This window comes from Passer domesticus, chromosome 4 (genome assembly GCF_036417665.1).
Source record: "Passer domesticus isolate bPasDom1 chromosome 4, bPasDom1.hap1, whole genome shotgun sequence".
Taxonomy (NCBI): domain Eukaryota; kingdom Metazoa; phylum Chordata; class Aves; order Passeriformes; family Passeridae; genus Passer; species Passer domesticus.
In genome coordinates this window covers 66,999,518-67,015,747 of record NC_087477.1, presented here as the reverse complement: position 1 = coordinate 67,015,747, position 16,230 = coordinate 66,999,518, and the positions used below count along the sequence as shown (strand labels likewise).

The 16,230-nt window shown below is 35.6% G+C and overlaps 1 protein-coding gene across 3 annotated transcripts in view; it reads right to left on the bottom strand.

The window, feature by feature from the left end:
* The window catches only part of KCNIP4 (potassium voltage-gated channel interacting protein 4), a 385,018-nt gene that overhangs the window by 343,764 nt on the left and 25,024 nt on the right, over window positions 1-16,230 (bottom strand). The window lies entirely within an intron of this gene.

The window sequence follows — 16,230 nt, the reverse complement described above, 5'->3', positions numbered from 1 at the left end:
GATGCCGAGGAGATGAGAGCTGCTGAGGACAGACCCACCCTGCCAGCCGCAGCAGCCCTTTGCCAAGCAGCCATAGACTGCACCAGGGGAGCCCTCTGATTACAAACAGAAGCTGTGCCCAGTCTGTGGCAGGACACCAAAGTGACCCCTTTTTCACTCCCCTATTTTCCCCTTCACACTAGGCTCTCACACTAGGCTCTCACAAACAGCCTGCATCTAAAGATATCAAACATCATTTTTAAAGGCAATAGGTAGGAAAGAGTCAAAAGAAAAAAAAAATTGGCACTGTACACACCAGAGTTTGATAAACAAAGCAGACTTTTCAACTGTAAACCTACTGTTTCCTAAAGAAAGCAAGCATAATGGAACACAGCACCTCACTGCCTTCACTTCCATCAGGAGTTCCTACTGATTAAGCAAAACAATCAAAAGATACAAAGGAGCAAGTATCCACTTTCTGCAATTTATCTTTCATGAGATACTGGAACTCAAAGTTCTTTTAATCAGTCAGCTTCCCTTTGAACTGAATTAATCTTCATGCCAATTACATACATTTGCAACTTTTATGTTCGTGATGTTTCCTGTGGACATTTGAACTATGGCTTAAGTATATTGCTTTGTGCAAAATGTTACACACAAAATCCCATACCTATCTATAACAACTGGAGACATCTCGGGTCTATCCACACAGGCAAGGACAATAATTACACCTCTGGAAACAGCCTATCAATCAGCTGTAAGAAAAAAGCTGTCAGTAAATTCTGTCCATAATGACATAGAAGCATTTGCCTTAACAACTGATTTTTATGCTGCCAAAGTAAAGGGAGGCACTTCCACTCAGATTCACATCTAGGGACGTATTTCAGGCCCACTGCTATTTAGAACTGAACAACGCTTGTATTTGCACTGTTGGAACAACACCTGCTGGTATAATGTCCTTTGAGTCCTTAGCATGACACAGCACTCCAGACATGGCTGTATTCCCATCACAAACCACTACCAAATTAAGCTGAATTTCAAGATGATAACAGAGTTTCTGAAACTTCAGCAGAAAAACTTCCAGTTTAAGCATACTTCAAAGATTTTTTTTTGTCTTATATCTTTCAAAAGTGTCATTCTGCAAATAATTATTAATTTTAAATTTGTGCTTACAATGCTAAGAAATACATTTTCACCATAAAATATTCAGTCTGGATGTCCAGATGATTACTAGAACAGAATTTTGATTTGCGAGAGCAAAATATGTGTTAGTTATTACACAGAAATAACAGCTCTTTTTAAAAGAGAATGCTCTCAACTACCCCTACATCCCATTTTTGAATGAAATTAATGTAGTCTAGAAACTAGAGTTCATCCCTTTAAACACTGAATGTTTTCTTCTGATCAGTCTGATCAGTGCAAGGCATCTGAAGAAAGTCACCCATCTTCTCTGCTGGAACACATCTACATTGCTCCAGTCCAGTGCAACGAGAAAACCAGTCCTGTGCCCATGAGAACTGGAATATAGCACCATGCAGTATAGCTCCAAACAGCTAAAACTTCAAAATGTTGTTAACTTAATTCAAGTTCAAGTTTCCTGGATATAAACCTCCAGAGAAACGGCCTGCCCATGTAACAGCCAGATATAAAATCCCTGATGTCCCAGCTCAAAGGCCAGCTCTCACAACACACTGCCATACTTCCCAGAGGGCCTCATCTCAGAGATTCAGTAATCCACAGGGAATGTGAATGGGGAACCAGACACAGGGGAAGAGACAAGCCTCTGGGAGAATGATTCCCATGATGGGATAATAAACAGGAATGTGTACTGCCTAGACATGGAGCAACTATTCACATGCAATGGGAGAGCATTATTGGATATGCTTCCACATTGGTATTAATAAAGTCTTCAGAAGGTACAAGAATACAGAGGAATTTTGCCAGAGATTGGATGTATAAAGCAGAGATTTGATAACTCTGCTCAAGAGGGAATGGACAGGTAGATTTCTTGCTGAAATCTTCAGGTTTGCTTTGATGCACCTGAAAAACATGTCTTATTTGCCACAGATATGAAGAGATTAATTTGAGATAAATCTCTAGAAGGGTGTACTTTTTCTAAAACTGGTTCAGAAGATGTCAAGATGTTCAGATTGCACTGTATCTGTTTTCTTACTTCAAGCCTTAATCAAGTCCACAGCAATTTTCTTCTATAATAGAAGTATACATGAATCAGAAATTCTGTGTGGTACTAATCATAATGCTATAATTTTGTAGTGAGTTTAAAATAATCTTAAACTGTAGAACACTAAATTTCATGGTACCACTGAATTTTTTCAAACAAATGATGCTGTACTTTATATAATCATAATAATGATTTAGAAAAGGAATTCACATCATGCTTCTGAAGCTGTGCATCTGATTTACCTCCTTCTTCTCTTCAGATTGTGTACTCTGACTTTTGAGGAAAGGAAATGGATTGACAGTGAATTCCACCTTTACAAACCCAAGTAGTGTAAAAATATATTACACCCAATCTTAGAGAAAAACTGGTCATATTGTAAGTAACATGAGAAAAGCATGTGTGAAAAATTTATCAATTCAGGCTGCACAGTATCCTTCCTTTCCCAAAATACAGTTAATCATTTTATAATTTAGCTGAAATAAAAAAGGAATTTAAAGAGCACTCAGAGAACCTGAGAAACTTCAGGATATGGGAATGGGGAGATCTTTCAACCGAGAGTGAGTAGTAAAACAGGTCAGAAAGAAAACAAGCAGACCTATGCACTAGAGGGAGTACCAGCAACAAGACAAATGTGGAGCAATAAAAAACCTGGAATACCTTTGGTCTGAGCCTTCACATGTTACTGCAGCAGTAACCAAGACCCTGAACTCTTCTTGAGCACATGCAAGTCAGGAAAGGCAAACTGTTTACTGCAGATGTAACAGTGCACAGAGACAGGGACTGCCTAAACAAAGCAGGTTTTCATTATTTTATTGGCTTTTATCTGTAATCAGTTACACCCAAAAGTAAAGCTGGGGAATTTGTATATTTTTTATATTTCCTACTGATTGTTAAATAACTATTTTTATGAGTGATCTAAATTATACAAGCTAAAAACTCCAGAGAGTCACAAGCTGATGAATCATATCAGGTCTGTGTGATGCCACATAGCTACAGATATTTTGAGCAATACTTATTTGAACTGCAAGGAAATATCTTCTATGTGGGTGTAAGTGGACATGGGTGTAGGAAGGTTGTCTTAATATTTCTTGATCAGATTTGACCCTTGGAAAAATGAAACTGAACTTCATATGGGTTCATGGAAAACTGTATAATTCTTTCCTCAATAATGAAGCAGCATCTTGAAAGAGCAGAGGTATCATAACAGAGTAAGAAATACCTCAGGAATATTCCAGATGAAATAGTCAAAACTGGCATCTATATGGAATTTGGGAGGAATTTTTACAGAACTCTCTAGTTGCATTAGCTGGCTACTCTAGCACAAGTATTTGAGGAATTTTCACTGCTGACTGTAAAGAAATTGTTTAACTTCAACAAAGCTAGATTAAACCAGTGATGTCTGCTGAAAACTTTGGGCCACTAGAGAGTGCAGCTGTAAGTTGTGAAATGAATACTGAAAAATAGGGCAAGCTTACCGAATCCAGTTCTGCATGAATGTGTGGGTGACTGCTGACATATTAAGGAATATTACAATGAGATGCTTCAGAGAAAAGGCAGGGTTTGCTTTGATTTTCTTTTTCTCAGCAAAGGCAAGTTTCAATAGTATTTTATGATACCTGATTTTGGTATAAAAAGGAAAGGATTTGTGAGTGGAAAGGAAAATTTCATTCTCTTTCTGCAGAATGAAAAATTGAACAGAAAAATATATCAGCAAAAATCTATCAGTTATTTATTTACCCCCGCCTTATATTGCTCTCTAAGGTTTTGCTGTTGCATTAACTTGAACTTTGTTTACATATTTTTATCCTTTTCATCATTTGTTTGTCTATTTATAGGGGAAAAAAAAGGCAGGTGGATAAATACCAGGTAAAAAAAAGCTTCAAATGCTTCAATATTGAAAAAAATTTGGGGTTCTACTTTTGCCAAAAGAACGTAGGTAAATTTTAATTTGTCTAGAACGTAGGGAAAAGTTGAGCAGCGCTAGTCTCTCTAGAAAGTGCGGGAAGCACTTGAAAACATGACAAGTACAGGGGAAACCACTCTTTGGGTTTTTTTCTCACCTCATAAAGGTCATCGTCTTTCATACATAAAATGTCTATAGATCTTGCCTGTTCATGCACAGTGAATCTCTGTATTGTATATGAGGAGAAAGGTAAAGAAATAGGAAAAGTGGGGCAGACTGCTCCAGAATTCTTTTGGTTTTTTTTAAGTCTGACCATTTTTCGGGGACAACATATGTTAATAATTGATTTCAGGTTGTATTCAGGACTTCTGGCTTAGAAGAAAAACATCTGTGTTTACACATGTTATCTCACAGTGCTGTGTGGGTCACAGAACACCTGGTGATACCTGCAACAACCAACTGACTGCATCAAGAACATTGAGTGACATAACCAAGAGCAAACATTGGTGGGTGGGATTTCCAGAGAGCTCCTTCGCTGTGCCAGAGGAATTTCATGTCATAATGAGCCCTTTTGGTGTTATAGCATATAGGGTGGAGCTCTCATTGGATGATTCAGTAGCCAAACTAAACTGAGAGAAAAGGTTTTCCTCCTGTCAGATTAAGGTGATATGAGACATGACAGTGACTGTGATATGAGTAGAAAGGATTTTAATGTAAATCCATTGTTAATGGTAATTAAAACATTCCTGCTTGCTATTACCAGTTCTCTGGAGAGCATATGTCTACTCCCCTTGGTTAAAGTGGCAGGGAGTTTTAGATTTTTAGTGTTAATAAATATTTCTCAACAAAGAGAAACATAACCTATTTACTGGTGAAAAATTAGTTTTATAGCTGCCAAGAAGCTTTCTTGTCAATGCGTCAAAGACTGAATTCTTACAAGACTTGTTACAGGTACAGAGTAATATTTCATTTTCCAAAATTACAGGGCGAAATTGGATTAATGAGAGGCAATAAAAAGGATATGCAAGCCTAAGTAGTTTTAGTTATTTCTAAAAGTTTTTCCATCAATAACTTAGCAAATTTGAACAATCGCATGACATTGCTATGAAAGGCAATGACCCTTGGAATATATATATTTTTAAAACTATTCAGTAAAATCACATGGCTGAGGAGAATACTTGGGCTGGGTATTCCAAAGATGAAAAGATCCATCCTCTGCCACTGAGAGGGACTCGGGCAGAGGGAGGTCAGAGAGACAGCTCCAGTAAGGCAAACCTGCCAGGGCTGATCCATTTTCTTTGTGAGAATGGTCTGTTCTGATACTTAAAAAAGTAGCAATCTACCAGAAAATGCCATCAATGCCACAGCTCATGAAGAATTAATGAGTCTATTGGACCATTTAAATTCCTAAACAAATATTTTTTATCCCAGAATCACAGGATGAATATACCCAAGAACCATATGACTCCATACAAATAGATACTTTTTTTTTCTACATCTGTATATCATCATGCTTCAACAAGAAAAACTCTTATTTTAAAAGTCTAAAAACTGAAATAAATGAGAATGAACCTTTATGAGATTTACGAAATAATGTTTTCTGTGCCAGAAGTAGTATCATAAGAGTATAACTTTGGGAGGGATGGACAAAAAGTAGAGGAAATGAATACTAGCAGATTATTGGATTAACTTCTGTAAACCTATGGAAATGTCAACAAATTCTAAAGAGAAAGTTCCACTAGAATTTGTTGAAAATTATTTGCTCTTGGTTTAAATTGTTATTTTTGCAGGTTTTACAAGTAACCATATTTATCAGCAGCAGTATTCATCCTATTTTATGCTTTGTATTAATGATGAAATTGTAAACACTGTTCTATAATATGTAAGGCATATGCTTTGCTTCATAACAGTAAGAGGTATTAATTTTTAAACTGATCTTGGGCTTATTATTTAGACTAGATACACTCCCTTCCTGCAACTGTCTTTACTTCATTTATGAGTCTAAATCTATTGTGCTCAAAACCATTGACATAAATAGCAGAAGGCTCCCTGTTAACTCATAGCTATCAGAAGTCCCTTTCAGGTGATCAACCTTTGGAAAATGCTTCATTTTACTTTTGCTTGGGCTCCTAATTAGCCCAATATTTGGCAAAATATCCCTAGAAACAAACTGGAATTTCCTTTCTCTGTGCAACTTTATCATTTACATATCATTTATATCTAAAGAAACATGAGTCAAACTGTCCATCCTTATTTTGTGGCAGAGTTTCCAAAAAACAGCAAGAATAAATTTCTCCACTACACAAACAATCATGCATTTTTCCATAAATCACCCAGTACAGGACATAGAACTTATGTTCAATTCTTACATATGCATTAAACTATTTTTTTATAATTCCATAGAATTAAGAACATATGCAGTAAACCTCACAGGGATTGTGACTTATTTATGAGCATCTAAGTAGTTTTGGAAGCAGTGAAAAACACTTATTATTAGCACAGCACTGGTAACAGAAAGGGCTCATTACCATCAACTCCTATCCCAAAAAATGCTGCTTATCAGAGATTGACCTGCAGATGGGGCAGCACTAACAAATGAAGCTAATTAAAGCAAAACATTTCCATGACCCCTTTTTTAACCCCCTTGTTTATATAAAGAACTTATTAGTAGAATCTGAAATTATTATTTCTACAGTATGTTTTCCTTAACCTGAGGTATTTTCAGAGGTAAAAAACTTAGAATAAGAAAATGTTATAACAAATCATCTACAAAATTAGTTCCTTACTGCTACAAAGCAATCATCATTGCTGTCTTTTATTCACTGAAGAACAGGAACAAAATGTGAATGATTTCAGATACTACAATGCCTTGTTGATAGGTACAGTCCTTTAAATGGTTAAAGAAGAGAGTGGATGGGGTGGCTGAAATGGCCTAGTGAAATGAGAAGCTTCTAAAAATTTATTTGACTATGGTAACTATTTAACCATAATTTGATCACTGAAGAAAGATCTTGAGGAAATAGAAGGATGCTTCTGCACATTGTGCTTGGGAAGAGAAGCCAAAAAGTTCTGATATTTCATTTTGGTTTTGAATAAAATTTATTATAAACTAGGAGAAGTTTTATGATTTCATATTTCAGTAGAACATAACTCATATATTTCCTCTAAGACACAGAAGCCTCATTTACCGGGGACATATACATTGCTTGGAGACAGAATCCATGAATCAGCATGAACATATTTGTCACTCGGATCCCTGACGAAGTATCAGCTAAACTCTTAAATCATCTTCCATATTCAGAGAAAACAAAGCAGACTGGATACAAACCTTCATTTTTAGGCTGACACAATGTTGCACTAAATAAAATCACATTGAAAATTATAATCTCATTAGCTTCATGCTTGTTACCTTATGCTTAGAAAACTAATGATAAAGATCTCAGAAAAAATTAAATAGAAGGTAAAAGAAAAAGTATTTCCAGATGGAACTGAAAGCTGTGTTTATTCAGATATACATGCAAAGACAAAAAAGCTAAGAAGATGAAAAAAAAATACTGGAAATTTCTGAATTTTAATACAGGCTTTTATATGTTCTTATAATATTTTATTCTTATTAAACTGTTTGCAAATTATTTATATTTTCCTATATACAAACAGCCTCAAAGACTGAAGTTGAGAGAATATAATCAACTGCACTATATTTAACTCACATCATTAACGTTTGATTTTGTGATATGCTGAGCATTTCCAGCTCTTACAGTGGATAGGAGAGTCCAGCTGTAGTAGTGCTGATGTAGTGTCCAGCTATTTCCAAGATCAGACTCAGGTGATTATCAAAACACTGAAAAATTATCATTTGAAACTATTTTATCTTTTTTCCCTCTATGATTTCTTCCTCAATGGTCCTGGAGTGAGACCAAAAAGGATAGCACATTGAAATTCACATTGTGATAAGACGAGAGGAACTCGGGAAGCAGAAAAAATGCTGGCAAGCAAGGAAGTTATTTATTATTTAAAAATGTAATAGGAGGAGCCTTTTTATGCAATTTTTGGGTGACTACATTCTATATATGGTATTTAATCACATTACTATTTAGTAAGCTCAATTACTAAGTAACATGATTTTGCTGTGCCATGTCAATAATTTACCTGAATTATTTTATCTGTTAACAGATAACAAGTTAAAACTGTCTCTTCAGAAACATGCAGTAGCTTTCTCTACTTCCAGGGCTGTCCAGCAATGTTTAGCCTTCACTACATCAGACAACATGAACAGTGATCAAAACTAGCTGCTTGTGCCATGGCCATTAAGAAAAGCATTCCAGTTGTTTCTAAGTATCTACAGGCCAAGCTGATCAATATTTGCAATTTAGGTTCAAGCTGAACCAGCATCAGGTATGCTGAGTGCCCCCACCACTAACCATTTGGGCCACCCATAGAATTTAAAATAATTACTTTATAAAGATTTAGTGTGTGTTGTGAATGTGCCTGACAGCAATGGGAACTTCTAAATGCTTGGTCTAATAGGAGAGAGCAGTAAGGCAGTTAGAAAAATTTCTGCATGTGGTGTCTTTTGTGGCTGCAACTTTTCAGAGAAAATGAACAGAAAACACACAAAATGAGATACCAAACAAATAAAACTACATTAAAAGAGATGGCTTTACTCATTAATTAACACATTAGAATATCAGCAGCTAAAGAAAGATCCTTTAATAGCCAGGTTCAAGCTATTGATTTTCTACAAGAGCCTAATGATCCTTATGCACACTAAATGTGTGGATAAAACTGTGTCATAGGAGCTCCTCATCAATTTATTAATCTCCATCTCCAAAACACATATAAGAATATTCTTTTTTTTAAGTACAGAAACACTGCCTTACATACTTATGTAAGTGTACACTTATGCACTTATATAAAGGCACTTATACACTTGCATAAGACTGTATTTTCATACTTCTAGCCACCTAAAATTTCCTCCAGGGCACAGAGTTACCAAATTGTACATCACAGACTATCTACAGTTGCCAGCACTTTCCAGAATTCCTATAACTGGAACACCTGAGAGCATTTCCTTCCTCAAAATAATCTTGAAATATTGAATCAGAACTTTTCACTACAGAAAGAACTTTATCAGCATGAGCCTTAATCTAGTGATATATTTACATAAGATCACATCAGGGAAAAGCTGATTAATGTATAGCTTGGGGGGGGGGGGGGTGTGGGGAACAGCTTTTTTAAGTGGTTTAGCAGGCCAGCACTATTCAAAATCAAAAGATTGTCACTCGTGAGTATTCAAGGCATGGTGCTATCTTTGATTATGTACTGTCAACATTTGTTAAATGCCTGTCCAAGTAGAGCAGTGTATTTGCAGTGTTACAGTGGAATCCTCAAAGGGAACAGTGACACAAGGTACTCAAAAACTACAGAAGCAGATTCATCAACAGCATGCCTTATTCTAACACTTCCAGATGCCAGAAAGCACTCTGCAAACTTCCACCACTACCTGTCAGAAAATCAAAGTTGTCACTTCCTAGTAAACTTTCAGGAATCTCCATATTGTGTTGTTACTGCAGAGTAGTACTGCAGGAAAGAAATAGAAAAGCTGTAATTTAATAGTCTCACACTTTTTCCATGCAGCAGATTACATATAAATTGGAAGACATATTTGAAAAACAGCAAGAATTCCCATTTTTATCTATATTTGTTAAATGAGAGAAAACTCGGGTATTTCTCATAGTTAATGAACAAGAATACCATTTCTCATTTTCCTCTTTGGGCAAATATACACATAAAACAAACTCACACTTACAAAAAGTGAGTCTGGAGTTAGACTATGCTAATAAAGGATGAAAAAAAGACATTTCATGTATTTCTATACTGCTTATGAAGGCAGCATAGCCGGAGACTGTTCATCTTGGACAAATTATAATAAACTTTAAATTCAGAAACTGCACATTTTGACAGCTGAGTAGCAAACACTTAGTTTTTTATTAACCCAAGGAGCCTGAGAAGATACCAGGGAGTTTTACCTGCTACCTGTCTTAGACATGGGTATTTTTCTGTGTCTTCTCAATCAAGTGACATAAAGATGTCTGACAGTGCCTTAGCTACCTGCTCTGATGTCACTAGTGTGATCCATAACAGGGGTCTTGGAACTAGATGATCTTTAGGATCCCTTCCAACCCAAGCCACTCAATTACTCTATGACATCCCCCAGCTTTCATGTCTTTCAGTAATGTCTCTATTCATTAAGTTTTACTGTGTCATAGGTAAGATGTTATTAAACAAGAGTGGTAGGAGTCACTCATTAATGAGAACACATCTATGAATGGAGAAGGGACTGGCTCTTGGTCCAACTTGTCAATTATTTTATCAGCAACTTAAAATATGTTATTAATTGCTGATATGGGCAAATGCAAAGATTGATGAACAAATAACCAGAAGGACATTTTAATGTTAAAGGATGAACTCAGCAATTTTTTTTCAGTTCAGCAAAATGCAAAATCACACTTCTTGGAGCAAAGCATAAAGAGACTTTATCTTTGTTCAAACACAAAACCCCCTCAACCCCCCAGATGAGCATTCTGATTTAGAGTGCAAACTTCCAAAGAGATCAGAAAACAGAGGAGTAACTTCAAAGAATGACTGCAAAGTGAAGGGAGTAAAGGGATTACTATGTCTCTGTGAAGACACTCACCAGTGGCAAAGAAATCTGAATATGGAAAATTTTGAGGCTGATGAATATGAAGCAATTATGATTGAAAAGTTAAAAACTCAAGCTAAACAAATCTGGAAAATAAGATAAAATGTTAAAGTAATTAAATACATGTGGGGATCCCTTTATTGGTTCATTTTGTTAAAAATAATAATCATATTTGAAATACAAATCATGATCCAATTCCTGTGAAAAGACCTCTGCCTGAGGAAGGTCAGCTTAGAAGATTACTGTGATCATCTCTGGATTTAAAAAAAAATGCTCTTTTTTGCAGATTAAAGGAAAGAGCACTATGTTGTTCTCTCCTCATTTCACAGGTGGTTTGCAGGGAAACCTTCATCATCATAAAAAGCTGAAATATAAGTGTAAAAATATGAATATAGAACACAGCTCTATCTAGCAATTCTATCAGATTTTCTGACAAATTCAAGAGGTTACAATAATGCTTCTAATACCACCTAAATTCTAGCAGGTGAGTTCACAATCAACCAGTTTCTTTAGGATGAAGTCATCTTTCTGCATTTGCCTATATTATCCTTCAGCACAGAAGACTGTCAGAGCTCCACATATCTGTATGTAATCAAATGATTGTAATTTAGCACTATGTTAAATGCCCAAGTGATTAAAACACATGAATAATTGAAGGGATTCCTAATGGATTAATTACAATAATGTTCTTTAGTATATCCCTATTTTCATAGCTTTAGGCAATATCAAGTGGTTCAAATTAATAAATCATCTCACAGATCACATGATTTTCTAGGACCTACAGTTCAGCCCTTGAAGCTATTGGTTAGGAAGGAAGCCATAAACAGTGCAAATAATAATGAGATTTTTGACCTTCCACTGTCATGTAAATTGATGTGTGCCGGGCATAGGCCAACTTCACATCTGAACTCAAAAGCTTTCAGCTTTGTCATTGTCCCCATCTTGTAACTGGATGTGTTAACTCTAAAAGGCACTAAAATAGAAAAGCAAAAGCAAGGCACAGTTAGGAAAAAATTAATATTCTTTTTCAAAAAATATACACATACTGAATTCCTGTAAAAGAAAAAATATTAAATACTTTACAGGAAATGAAGATTCATACCACATGCTAACAGTTAATGTATAGAGAACTATAACACAGGTTATTCCCCAGTACCCAGCTTTTCAGATTGTAAAAGTCAAGTAAACAAATGAGAAATAAACATTCATACCAGTTATTTGACTTTTTTTTCTTTCAAGCTTTGCCTCTGATATGCTGATTTTTTTTTTTTTTTTAATATTTTAAGTATGACTTCTTTTTATATTTCGTTAATTTCTGAGTGGGTACCCCAGGTACTCATTTCTCGCAGTACCAAGTAACTGGGGTCCACCAGCTGAAATAATGTGATTCTCACACTTTGGTAAAGTCACTTCTGTCATATGCTGTGTAATGGTCAAGCAAAACAAAGCTAATTTATCTTTTCCAATGATGACTGAACATATTTTAACTGCAGAGTTGATCAAGCTATACAGAGTTGGTTAAGCACCATTATTGTCCCATACTAGAGATCAGAAAACCAAAGATCAAATTAAGTTACTAACTTAGAAATATTGCCAGACTTGGAGGGACAATAACAAGCAAAGAAAAATGCCAAATATGTGCATTAGTAATAATAAAAAAGCAGGTCCTAAAAGGTGTGTCCCATACTCCTGACAGGGTCACCACGGTGTGCATGTTCAGGACAGTGAGCATGTCTGAATCACCAGCAGTGGTGCCACACACTGACACCAACAGGCCATGGGGATCCTGCTGCATTCTGCAGTACAATGCAGTGGTGTCTGTCCATCTGTGTGTATCAAACAATAACACAAAAATCACTGCAATATAAAAAGGAAAATGAAAATTAAAGCAACTCCTGACTGTGATTCTGTAATGAGGGATGGAGATTGAAATGAGCACAGAAGAAGATGGAGAAGGAAGGGGAAAGGAGAAAAAATGTTGCTGCATTAGGATCTTCCATACTATACCTTTCTTTTTACAATGAAAATTCAATTTGCAATGCAATACCAATGCTGAAAATGAGAGCTACAGTTTCAGGACACATGGCATTATCAAATTTCTTTTTTAATTTCCCCATATAGAAATATTGATAAATGGGAACACTACAAGTCCATGTAAGTAATATGACAGTTGTTCCACAATGCCTCAAACTCTTCTTCTGTCATTGCTTATCATCCAAGAAGATAAATACTAAGGGTTCAGCACATATTTTGAGATATTAACACTTTGCAGAAGTATGAAAGTGTGACTTAGCATCCAGATACTTCTCACAGACCTAATCCTGTACCACATTAGTATTGCTTAGTATTCTGTGAAGTTCTGATTACTTAAGACAGTTAAGTACCACAGCATTAACTATAATAACTTGGTCATTATCACAAACAAATTCTAATTTAGGTGACTGTGTAGGACTTTGCTATGTTCCTTTGACAATCCATGAAAATTATACTGTAGCACTTCATGAAGATATTTTCAAATAACCAACACACATCCAAGGGGAGAGGTTGTTACTTAAAACCTGTATAATGATATAAAAAAATCAAGACTTTATGATGTCTGAACTTCCAGCACAGGATGAAAAACATTGTAACTCAGTTCATCTTCACGAGACAGCACATTAATTTTCATCTTACCACACTAATACATACTACTTTCTACTAATTCAAAATGGTCAAATTAATCTAAAAAGGTGAAATACTTGCACTACTGAATAATCTCCAACCTTGCTAAATTCATGTCAAAATAATTCATGTTCTCATTTTCATTTTAAGTGATACATTAAAATTTGAGTACACACAGGTTTTTACACCATGACAAATTATTTCTTTCAAGATACTCATTTTCTCAAACTCTATGTTAAAAGATTGTGTCAGAAGACTTTCAGAGAGTGTTTCCATGCAAAATCTGTTAAGCTGAAAACATCATTACACACTCCAAGTCATCTGGAGATATTTATAAATTGCTGTTTTTCATAGTGGTAGCAAAGTTTTTATGTTGGAAAAAGATACATTAATAAGAAAAAAACCTTAAACATTGCTGTGTTAGAGAGAAGTAAAGAGTAGAGAAGTCATCTGATTTTTAGCACTCAACTTCCCTTCTTAAATTGAGCAGGTAAATTCCCTTGATTCAACCTACAGTCCCACAGAGACATGCTGGAACAGAGGGCAATCCAGAATTGCTGCATGTTCTGCCCTGAGCTGTTCTGGTTACATTTTCAACCTGATTAAGTGCCTAGAGTTAGGCAGCATGAATGTGTTTCGTTATGTCCACTCAATCTCTATCAAGTCCTAACATTCATAGGCACTGTGGGATCATGAAATGCAAAAGAGCCATAAAATTGAAACTTATATTTCTTGCAGGGCAATGGAAGCCATTAAAAAGCCATTACCTATCAATAGTTGATGTACTCTGGCTACTTATAATGCCCTGCTGTGAAGGTGTTTGTGAGTGGAGGGGTTGGGCAGGATGGGGGAACTCAAACAATAGCACCTCGGGGTGGGATGTACTGACAGTACTAATTCTTTACAGCAACCACAATACACTAACCTAACAATAAAATGTATAATCTGCCAAAAAGGCAAGGAGAAAGTTCTACACTATTTCACAACTGGTCTGAAGCAGATTGCATATCCATTTCACAGAATGTACATTCCAAATGCTCCTTCCCAGAGGCTGCCATCCCTTACTGTATTACAGAAGTACCTAATGGCTCCAGTATATTGGGTACTATACTAACACAAATTAAGAAATATTTCTTTTTCCTATGAACAACAATAAAAATAGGCAAAATGAAAGCCAGGCATAAGGTAGCATTGATTTTCTCCATTTGACAGATGGGGAATGGAGCCCAGTGAGAGTGAATGATTTGCCTGAGGCTGCATGCAGCAAAGACAGGAATTTGACCTAGACAGCTCAAGTTCCAGACCAGCGCCTTCTCTCATTAATATCCGCTTCTTTATGCATTTTTTGGCCATAATCTAGGAAAAGAAGGACCACTGCTCTGGCCCAGGTTTAATGGGATCACAGTCTTAAAATGATACTCAGGAGTCAGAAACTTCAAAACTCAGATGATAAATTTTAAGCTGTATTGATTTTAGATTCTTCCCTCATCTTCAATGTTCTTTAAACCCTCTCCAGTAATTTGATTCAGGAGTGGAAGGAAGTCCTTTGAGAGCATATGAAACGGTATTTCAGTTTAACCACTAATGTGATTTTTCATCAATCAAATACTAAATACTAGAAGAGAAAATGAACTATAAGAAATATTTCTGACAGCAGTTCAAAAGATGTACATCTGTACAGTTCTGCAAATAGACAAGAGATTCACTTTTGTGTCGCAACACTGATTATCTTTTGTGCCTCATACATCCATCTTCTGAACTATGAGAAATGAAAACAACAGTAAACATGGGTAAAACAAAAGTACTGTCTTAGATAAGATAGCAGCAAACAGCATTTGTACAAGCGGTTTCTCTATCATTTGTTGCAAGGCAAAAAAGCACATACACAGACAGTAACGGTCAAGTTTCAAAGTTTTTGGGGAATCAGTACTTATGAAGTTCTAAGCCTATACAATGTAATGAATTATATGTTTGTGAGCTTTGTTTAACAAAAAGAAAAATTCAGAAAGAAATTTAAAATAATAAATTAAAGGTCAATGTGCCAAATATTCAGCTGGAAATAATCACTAGAACTGGGGGAGTGAGAAAACAAAACTCCCTAATAAAACATTAGACTAGTTGATGATAGAATGTTATGTAAATACTCACAAGACATTAAATTTATGACATGTGCCAAAAATCTGACCTAGAATATTTTTGTTTTAAGAATAGTATTGTTTCTCTGAGTCTTGGGAAATGCAGTCTGAAGTCCTACTTCTGGAATAACTGCAAAATTATATCCTCATCTGAAAAAAAGCATTGATCGAAGAAGCAGGGCAAATAAGGCAGCAAAAATAGAGAGGTTACACAATCTCCGAGGTGTCTACTGATTTCCATAAGCAAGTCCTCAAAATGTGATCCTACTGACTGCAAGTTAATCACCCACACTGCTTGGAATATAGAAAAAAACAAGTCATTACCACTGCAAAAGGAGTCAAGAAACTTTGAAAAGAAAATATTGAATACACATGTAGTACAAATGATGAGCAAATTTATAAAATTAAAAAATTTGAGAGAAAGGAGCCTGATAATAAACCCCCAAAATATGAGGAAAAAGCAATAATATTCTAATTTTAAGTAAAAGTAAAAATCTTGTAATTTTATCACTGCCAGAAAAGGCCTTGTGACAAAAGGTGTCAATCCCAAAGCCACAGCTTTGCCACTCTGACGCCTCTCATAAAACCTAAAAATTAATTTTGAGGCTACTTAAAGCAAGAATCCAGGCACCTGAGTGAAAGACTGAATAAAGAGAAATGTTGGTAT